This window comes from Pungitius pungitius, chromosome 9, assembly GCF_949316345.1.
Source record: "Pungitius pungitius chromosome 9, fPunPun2.1, whole genome shotgun sequence".
Classification (NCBI taxonomy): domain Eukaryota; kingdom Metazoa; phylum Chordata; class Actinopteri; order Perciformes; family Gasterosteidae; genus Pungitius; species Pungitius pungitius.
The window spans coordinates 14,726,298-14,737,148 of NC_084908.1; positions in this window are offsets into that span (position 1 = coordinate 14,726,298).

Below are 10,851 nucleotides of genomic sequence, written 5' to 3' on the forward strand. Positions count from 1 at the left end.
TTCTCATGGAGAGGCTTTATTTGCACATCTGAGAGGCCGATTCTCTAAAAGTCTCCTCTGACGATACCAGTTTCCAGAACTATGATCGACAGACTGCCCACCGGCTTGAACAATTTAAAATGTGGTCCTCTTTCTTTACTATTTATGGTAATTTGCATACAAAAACACAATTCGGATGATTAGGTCACGTATAATTGCATTTAAAGAGGCATTGTTGATAAATTAAGACATTTTACAACTAGTTCCTCAGTTATTTTCACTAAAGTCGAATCAAATTCCTCGCTGTGATTGTGAACTACACATCTCAGTATAGGATAAATGAGTCATATTTTGATGGTGTTTTTTGTATATACTCCAGGTTAGTTCATTACTAAAATGAAACCATTAAAGAAAATCATGGATTTATACTCATGAGCATTTAATTAATTATGTAGATAAATGTATTTTTGTCTCGACAATGTTGTAAATTTTAAAAATCAATGTCACATCGCAGAATAAGTGAGAAGGGCGAGTCCATGCTACCTCGTATTGTTGACAATATGACATTTACTAATAGTTTGGTCCTATATGGTACGGCATCCTGAAATATGATAGATGCCCAAATGCCGTCCAGATAGAATCTAATCAATAAGTGTGTCTGTTCTCAGTCCACCTGCATTGTAATTATCCAACAATCAGTCAACCCTAATTATCACTTACAAGATTGAGGTTAGCTGATAGTGAACTAATCAGACCAGGTCGGCGTTAACACCACAATCGGGTCAAGATTTGTTCGGCACCACTCATCATCACGGCTGATTTCCCCCGGAGGACCTCCTACAGGTACGACAATACTCCACCAGTGAGGGGAAAAAAGGATCAACCAAAGCATTTTTCATTCGAATTTATTATTGATGTTCCTTCGGATGGAGGCACGTAGACTTGAGCCGTGAGCAACAAGAGGCTTCACCGTGATCCTAAAACCAAGCGGAGGGTTGTTTCGGATGCAGTCGGGTTATTGGAGCACGCGTACAGATCGTTAACATCTAGCTGGAAATCAACTCTCATTGTGCGATTGTTGAAGTGGCGTTCACGCATATTAGCATTCCTCTTTTGCAGGGGTGCGTTTGAGGTTGCTGTGGCATCTGGGAAGGATTAAGAGCAAATAAAGTTCTTTTCATGTTGCAGTTACACGGGAACCGTCGTGTACTTGATCCGTTGAATAACAGTTGAGGTTTTGGATGCTTCCTACATCCTACTCCGTCCAACCAAGCCCTCAGAGGTGTTTAGTTGAAGATCCTGAGAATGCATCGTTTAATAGAAGTCTGCATCAATACACGCTGGGCGGAAGGAGTGGGAAAGGAGGCCAAAACAACAACAATGATATGTAATATTATATAAGAATTTTATAAAAATTCATAAAAATTATGTTTAACAGTTAAATTAATATAAAAAAAAAAACGATATGATGCTTCAATAGTTTAGACTAGCCATATTGAATTTGATCATTTTGATCATTTTAATTTTTTCTTTGGTGCCTCCATACAAACAACCTTAGGTGTGTCTCACATTAGACAACATGAGAACAAAAGACTAAAAAGGGTAAAATTCTTATCTTAAGTTTTAATGTTCCAGAAAACTATAATTCTAAGCTGGCTATGCAAATTCACCTGGGATCAAATCATAAAATCATCTCCCGTATTGTTAAAGGCGTTAACAAATGTCCACCTGTGGACACACTACCGTCACATGGCCCAACCGCCTCGACTACTGTAACTCTCTCCTGGCAGGTCTCCCCGCTGCCGCCATTCGACCTCAGCAGCTCATCCACAATGCAGCAGCTCGACTCCCTAAATTCTCCCACACTACTCCACTCCTCCGCTCTCTTCACTGGTTACCAGTGGCTGCCCAGTTCAAAACATTGGTGCTCGCATACCATGCTGTGAATGGATCGGGTCCCGTCTACATCCAGGACACTTATTGTAAGTCGCTTTGGATGAAAGTAAATGTAATGCAATGGGTTGGAATGTGGATTTTGTCTTTGTCCCGCCCCTCCCTTGAGAAGGTTTCTGTTTGTGATAAACTGTTAAACTCTCACCAAACACCAGGATTGGTTGAGGTTGAACAATGATGTTCCTTTTGAGTCCCTCCCAAAGGAGATATTAGTGGAAATCTGGTGATTGTGTTCAAATCAATAGCCGCCTCTTTCTCGGCTCAGTAGGTCTGAAAATATTCTGTGGTCTGCTTAATGGTGCCCGCTTATCTTATTAACTTATTCAATCTTGTTCATCTCTTTCCACGACGTATCCTCCCTTAGCCAGCTAAGTAAATCAAACTTGCATAATAAAATCCAACATTTTTTTTTAACAATAGCTGACCGATTTGGTGCAGCAATAGATGTGTGTTTTCAACCGTGAGCTTGTCTCACCCGATCATGATCACGGACTAGACGCGTCCTTTTTACAATGTTGCTTTGGTCACTGCTGCATATTTTTAAATCAAAATATACTGTAGTTTATACTATATTTACGTCTCAGTAGATGCTTTGCTGGTGAACTTTCCGTATCAGAAACAGAGTGGCCTTCTGATTTTCCCCTTTTGTCTCCAGGAGTCAGGTGCGCATTAAGACGCTGTTATTCGTTGACCTTTTCATGACCGCCTCACTGTCCGTCTCAGCGCACAAAACGGCCTGAAGGATTCCTCACACAATGCTTCCCATTCTTCCCAGTCACTGTCCCCACATCCTCAACCATCTGAGAAACGCACACACAAATCTAGAGCTCCAGTCTTTTATGAACTCATACTGGTTGTGTTTTTAAACCCATTATGTAGCAAACATATCAAAGCATTGATTCATTAACTTCTACCGAGTTCCAATAAGTCAGTTAACTAATGATTGTTGCTATTTTCAACATAATTACATTTTCGAAGTCTGTAACTGTGGTCAACCCTTAAATGATCATCTGCTGCCCTTTCTACTGTACAGTACTATTAGTATTGTCAAAATGAAGGACCTTTTTAAACGCAGCGTAATATTCCCATTTTTCTGTATTAATCACATATCATCTGATGTGCAGGAAACATTAGCATCCTGGAGATGCCTTTAGCGGACGGCTGCAGCTTTCTGGAAGGCCGCATGAGGCTCGAGGTGAGGTGTTTAGGTGCGTTCAGTGCTGCTTCCCCCCCACAGCCAATAGTTCACTGGCCCAAAACCAGGTCATTGTTCGGTCCATCAGGTCCAACAGCGTCCTGTTTGTGCACTGCCAACCCTAATGAGACCAACGCGGGGACATTGCCGCTGCCTGCTCTCCCACTGCTACCAACAAATTGAAACCTTCGAAAACCCTCTCTAATGTGAACAAGAGACGAGAGACGCTTTTATTCAATCCGAAACTACACAAGCATCAATAATTGATGTTATATTTAAAATGGGGCTTGGAGATGGCCAATTAATCCCATTCACCCTATTTATTGAAACTGCCACGGCTGAAAATCCTGGTTGGTGCCAGTAAATTATAGCCTCCCATGTGCCTTGTTCTCACGCCGCCGTGCCATCTCGGCAACCCCCCCCCCCCCCTTTCCCGGTGGGTGTTTGCAACACACCAGCAAGCGTGTCTGTGAGGCCACACTGGCTGTGACGAGGGCGAGGGACCATGTGACTTCTTCTCATCTCCTTCTTTCCATCCACAACACCCCCGCCCCCCCCCCCCCCCCCCCCCCCCCCTCCCCCTACCCGCCCACCTGCGTACAAATGCAAAAATGTGCGAACGCACTCTCACTCACACACACACACCACCGGCCCACCGCTGCGGAACAGCCATCAGTCAGAGTGTGTTGGCGCTGCGGGTCCGGGGGCATTTACATAGATAGATGATGGAGAGATTATGGGGCACAGGGGTTATTAATCATGCTGCTGAGCGGGAGAAGTGGGACTCCTTGGTGTCCCTCTTCTCTCCGGGGACGGCTCTTTACGCCGGATATGTCTTTTGGGCCATTTCCAAAGTTCCCCCTGCTATCTAGTTAAACCAGCACATTGGTAGTAAATGTACGGTGCAGCTAAATCCATCCCCCAGCCACGGCTTCTGGGCTCCCATCCAGAACCTTTTTTATATTTAACCACTTCTTGTGCTGATTTATTATTAAATACAAAAGATTTTTTTTTCTCCATTACGCATGACTTGCATATCGGCTTACTCCGAGGACCAATCCGATACCACTACGTAAAAAACTAAAATATTGTTATTTTGAAACGGCTGTATGAATGTTGTAGGATTGCGTCCCATGGCCAGAGTGTGGTCACTCCCTTCTCCCGTGTGCCTTTTAGTGCACAGATTCAGCCTTCAGAATGACGGCTAAGAGACGTCCTCTGTAAGAAGCAACAGATGACTAATGCCTCTGCAGCAACACCCCCCCCCCCTCCACCCTGATGCTTCTTGCACCTGGTATCATCCCAAGTCCCAGTCCACGTGGAGTAGGGGCAGGAAGTCAGTTCAGGATGCTCTACAGCAGTTGGGTCATATTTAAAATGCTGTTGTCTAAGTGTGTCAAAGTTCATAGTGTATTTGCCACCATTGGCCAAAGTGATATTTGAGGCCTCCATTGTCACTGCGGGGGGGGGGGATCATTAATCTATATTCATCTGAAAATTCAGCGCACTGTCCATGCCTTAATCATCTTTTGCTCTTTTTTTTTTTTTTTTTTCTCTTATAAATACATAATCCGTAAGCCTGTCGTGTATCAATTATTCAAAAGGCAAACACACAGTGGAACACTGTGACACAATCGCTCAAAGAGACGTACGATCAACCCTATTAGTACGTCAAAAACAATAAGGTACGTGGCTGCGTCTTCGATAGGTTTTGTTACAAAATCGTGCGTGCAGCGAAATGGATGTTTTAAAACACGCAAATACATTTTGATGAAGTTACGGAAGGCGAGGCCAGAGGATGATTGTGTCTCGGTGCGTCCTGCCCTGCCCTTTAGTCTCTTTCCAGGTCCATTTCGAAGGCCGCCAGTGTGAGACAAATAACTCGATTGGCTCTTCAGCTCAAGCAAATCAGTGCAGGAGACGATTAACCAAAGTCAAGAGGGCACCCAAAGCTGCTCTCAAGTCTTTGGCCTGGACACAGATGTGCGTTGCGTTACCATATATATATATATATATATATATATATACATAATTGGTATTGTTTGTCAGAGGCTTGCTCACTCTGTATAGAGTAGCATTCTTCCTAATTTGGAACCAGTCAGTCATCTTCTACACCGCTTATTACTTCATTACCTTATTGCCGCAGGCGGGCTGGAGTCAAACCCGGGCTGACATCGGGCCGAGAGACGGGGGGGTCCCACCTGGGCTGGTCGCCAGTCAGTCACGGCGCTGAGACGGAGACAAACAACCATTCACTCTCACATCCACACACCTACGGGCAATTTTAGAGTCACCAATTAACCCGATCCCCAGAGCATGTGTTTGGACCGCTGGAGGACGCCCACGCAGCCACGGGGAGAACATGCAGGCTCCACACAGAAAGCCGGCTGGGTAGTATAGACATATACAGTATGTCTATGCATCTTTCTAATAATATAAATATTATTGTGCTTTCTCCATTAAGAAAATCCCTTTTGAGAAACGAGCGTGACTCCTTTCATTGTTCTAGATTACCCCCCAAAAATGACCAATCTGCGTCGGTTAAGCGCTTCCACACGCAGCTACCAAATAATAGATCTCTCTTAAAATTCCAGCCCTGTCGCAGTTTAACATTTCTTCAGCACCAACCTTTCTGCATGTTGCATGAATTTTGAATGGCGAGTGGTCTGAGCGGGACACTGCGAGACTGGTAGATGTGATCTTAACGGAGTAATCCACAGCGACAGGGGAAGTACTCTGCTCCTCGGGGCTGTATGCTTTGGTAAATGTAGCCGCCATCCTCTGACCCCAATGGGACGTGACACTCGGACCCTCCCCGTCCGTCCGTCCGTCCGTCCTCTTCAGTCCCTCGTATCTACCACAATTGGTTTTTGCGCCACGGGTCTTCAGTCAGAGACTGCACCAAAGCCGAGAAGTGTGTGTGTGTGTGTATTTTATTTTTTTATTTTGTTCATGGGGGAAGATAATGGGTCCGTTGGAGCACTTGGCGAGACTCGGTGGGTGGATGTATGGGAGGGTGGGTTAGTGCAACAGCTGAGAGACAGTTGGACAGATGGTAAATGGAGAGGTCGAAGCATGAATGACCAGACGGGTGGATGAGGGTGAAACCTTGGGAGATGAGTGAATGAGAATGAGATGTTGTTGTCTAGAACCTTCTTTCCAACAGCCGTACTGCACCAGCCAGTCAAATAAAACAATGTATTTATTCATCTATCTGCTCTTGGAAGTATGTTGGCTTAGTTAAAGGGACGCTCCAATCGGATTTTCTTCAGTCCCAGCGATACCTGGTAGATACTAAGTGTTGGGGTACTGATCCGATACCATTGTGTAATTAGTAAGATGCCTCAATCTGACAAACTAAGTGGGATCATTCTTGACTTAAACCGTAAAAAATAAAACTAGTAACCGGTTTCTTTAATTTCAAATTTGAGTGTAACCTTTTTTTTAATGCAACAACAAATTGCTTACACATCATTTTTAGTATATAAGTAAAAATAGGGTAACATCAAGCCATGAGAATTTAGTATTTTTTCCATTTTCTGAATCTTTGGCATAACTTTGAAATGCTTCGGGAGTCGCGGGTATTTTGCAACATATTTTGACATTTGATGAATGCATATATAACATTTCGCCGCGCTGCCAGTGCCTCCATTAACTTGAGAACTAAGACTTTGATTATAGAATCCTATCCTCTTCAATGGCTGCGGGACGATGCTGGAGCTCTTGAAGATTGGAATGGTGATGGATTATTTTAAATGCTGTTCTGAATACGTTTAATGTTGTGGAACTCTGAATGATAGTGCTGGCACGTGAAAGGCAGACTACACCCACCGGACCGGAAGGGATGACTAAATGGATTTAGGCCACTTTGTGCAGCAATTGCTTGTTTTCGATCACGCGCCGTCTCCCAGAAGAAGGATTTGCATTCTATTCATTTGCTTGGACAAATCTGCTGAAGGAACTGTAATTCCCCCGAGCAGGCGGCGCCTTTACCTCTGGTCCAGGTCGGGTGCAACACCCACGTGCCGCTTCCTCGGCGCCCGAGGGGCTCCCTTTTTGCGTCTGTCTGGCGTTGCAGTGAGAGGGTTGAGGCTGAATGGTATGACCCGGGAGACGAGAGTTACACGCGATTGTACGTCGACTGCCTGCATGCACACACACATATTCCCCTGTAAGTCTAAATATAACAAAATGGAAAGATTTGAAACAAATCATTTTCTGTTTTGACATTCTGGATTAGACCTTGTTTCAAATGGAACATCTTCTGATGGAGAAATGTGGGTAAATGTAAAAGTGGCGTTATTGGTTTGAACTGGAAAAAGGCAACGTGACCTGTCTCACACTCACTCACACCAAATATTTAACCAAGAACTACCATCTTTCCTTAACCTGCGCGCTTCAAACTGCTGGACAGATGAAGCAATTTATTATCAATAAAGTGCCCTTATTGCCAATGAGTTTTATTATATTCCACATACATAATCTTCACAAGAAAAATGGGTATTTTCACTTACTCTAAATCTGTTTAGGCCGTTGCATGATGGCCGCCCCGGCGGAATTCAGCCCGCTGACTTTGATTACCTAATTCCTCAGAGATCACTCCGAGGCTCTTGCTGCCAGAGGCGTCGACATGATGCAGAGAAATGTTACCGGCCGCCATGAAACCCACCGCCCCGATCAATCAATCCGCGCGCTTACGCCACTCTGTATGCGCACGTGTGTGTGTGCGCGTGTGTGTGTGTATGTGTGCGCGTTTTGAGCGTTTACCCATTTGCTCTCTCGGGTCGGCGGAGGAAGAGGAGTGGCAGGGAGACCCTAAATGCGCCGTCTTCGGCGTTCCATCAATTACTGCAGCCGGGACGGTTTAGCCTGTCATCGTGAGCCTGATGTTTGTCTGTGTGTGTGCGTACCTATATAACTGTGTGTGTGCGTGTGTGTGTGTGAGGGAGAGGGTGTCTCTACAAATGTGAGAGACGGAGGAAGGTGATGGCAGGCACAGAGATATAAATGCATGGGATGGAGACGTACAGGTGCGTGATGGAGACGGTGCAGGTGCGTTACACGGGGAGAGGTCGTGCTCGGCTGTCTCAGTGCGCTCGATGATGGCTGCGGGATAACTAATCAATCTGCACCTGCCTTGGAGAGAGAGAGAGAGAGACCTGGGGGGGAGGGGGAGTTTGTTTCAGCACGTGCCTCGCTGGCGTATGTGTGCGTATCCCTGTGAGTCTGCGTATCCTCCTCTCCATTCTGCACCAGCCAACAGACTGAAAAGTTTGATTTGAATTCATTAGATTTTTATTTTTTATTTTTTTAAACTATTGATGCCTAATGGGGGGAATTTCTTCATCTCAGAAACTCTGGACATTGGTCACGATTGTAGAAACCGGCCCTCACATCCCAACATCCATTTGCACGAATGACTTCCCTCGAGGGTTAAAAAGCGAACACAGGGGACTAAACATTTTCTAAACAAACCGGGCAGCTCTCTGAATGGCCTTACGGAGACAAAACACTGTATAACACGCTGATAGATACAGATTCTTCTTCACACGTAAGGAGAAAATTTCATAGATGAGCTGAGACAAAAAAAACAGCCCTAGAATCCAATTTTCTTCCCTCAAACTTTCTAAATGTACCCCCCCCCCCTTCCCAAATGTTGCTCTGGCAGATCTTGCCGCCTCCTTCAGTGGGGAGATGTTTTGCTTCTCCCTGCTGCTCTTAGCTGTGTACCAGCGGTTCTCGGGGCTGTCATATTGCATCAGCGCTCTGCTGATTACTTCCACCTTGTCTCCCTCGTCAGGAAATGATTCTGACACGCACTCACACCCGGGCCTCTCCGCATCAATATGCGCGCGGCGGAAAAACTGCAGACCGTAAATAAATAATGAAAGACAAGGTAGGGAGGATTGGGAGGGGGGGAGGGAGGAGGGAGAGAGAGAGGGTGTTGGCGTGTCTCTCTTCTTCCGTCTCGTTCTCCGTCCTCTTGTCACTCGGTGCGGGAAGGCGGATGGATAAGAGAAATAAAGACCTGCTTAATATTCAACAAATCCATTTATCAAAAGAGGGCAAGAGGGGAGTTTTTGTAACGAGGAGCCTTGTGGGAACAAATGATGCGTTTGTTTAGACGTGAGACTGAGAGGACATTTTGCCTCCGTGGGTCAACCTCCCCTCCGTGGCGCTCACATACTCGTCGCGGCGTCCCGTTTCAGCGCCTCCCGCCTTCTCAGTCAAAGGGCCCGCAGGGATCGTGGCAGAGACTGCGCTTTTTTTTTTTTTTGTGGAGGAGGAGGTGGAGAGGGCAAGCACACCCGATGGGCCCGGCGCTGTGCTGAGCGGCGCCGCGCGCCCCCCCCTCCCCGTCGGAGGCCCCCGTGGCCATTTTGGTGTTCATTCATAAGCCGGCGCCGGCGTTGAGCTCCTCCCAGTTTCATAGACCTGCATCTTGTGGATGGTTCGAGTTTAGATAACTGGGACGTGTTGGTGACTTAATGACCTCGTCAGCAAACTTCATACACAACTTCAACTTGTGTGTGTGTGTGTGTGAGTGTGTGTGTGAGAATCCAGTCGGGTTCAAATTGAGTTCACTGCTAAAACGTATTTCATCGTTTATTAAAAACTGGTACAATATTATTTGCCAAATGATACTTCCCTAAGGTTAATTAAGTCATTCCTCACTATTATCGGCCAACAAGACATTTTTTTGTTTTGTTTTATATATTTACCGGGAGATTGTAAGAATCCACATGGCTCGAGCTTTCCTTTAAAGCGTCCCAAGAGAGCGGCACTGAAGTACGAATATTAATAAATCAGGTAAACGAAGAGAACCTTGTACTCTTATTATCCTGCACGGTGGGAAAGGTGCTCAGTACGTGTTGTTTTTGCTTCCCCTGGCCAACGGGTACGTGATATTATAACACGGGTAGAGGAAATCCAGCGTGCTGATTGGCCGAGAGCGAGTCACGGGGGGGTGCATTATTCAGCGATAATGTGCGGTTGCTGTTCACACCGACCCGAGCGTTCCATATCACTCTTAAGGAACAGGTTAGCCTTTAGCTCGGTGGCGATCGATTCATGTCTCCTCCACTGGTCCTGATGAGAGCGGAATAACGCATACAGTGTAAACTCCAGTGATTTCAGTGTGTCCTCGTCATCTGCTAAAGAAGCGCCCTTCAGATGTTGATTTAGCGTCGTGATGGTCGAGGTTACCAAGGGAGCTTCAAGCTAACCGGAAAAGCCCTGATCCAACATTTGACACATGTTACGTCCGGGTCCCGCTGTCCTCGCCAGATGTCTTGGCCTTCACCCCGACCGATGTTTGTCCACAATTGGGATAATCTCTCATCTCGACAGCTCAGAGGGTTCTTGTCCTCCACTGCCCCCCCCCCCGGTTTCCTCACCTTTCTGTTGTCTGTTATTCCTTTTTTCACATCAACTTTAATATCAAATATTTTCCCCGGAGCCGCGGTGCGTATCTCAGACGACACAATATTCACCTCGTCGCGGCCCAGTCTCATGTTTTTAATCATTGTCAGTCCAGTGAAAACATTTGGGAGCAGTGTACCTCTTCTGCCTTCCACCTCGGACGCTATCTTCTCAATTTCATCTGAAGTTGTTTTTTAGTCTGGTCTTATCTTCACCCCTCTATCCTATGAAGAAGTTGACTTATTTTACATATTTGCTTATATTCACTCAAGGTTGAAATTCGCATGTCTCAAAACACTGTG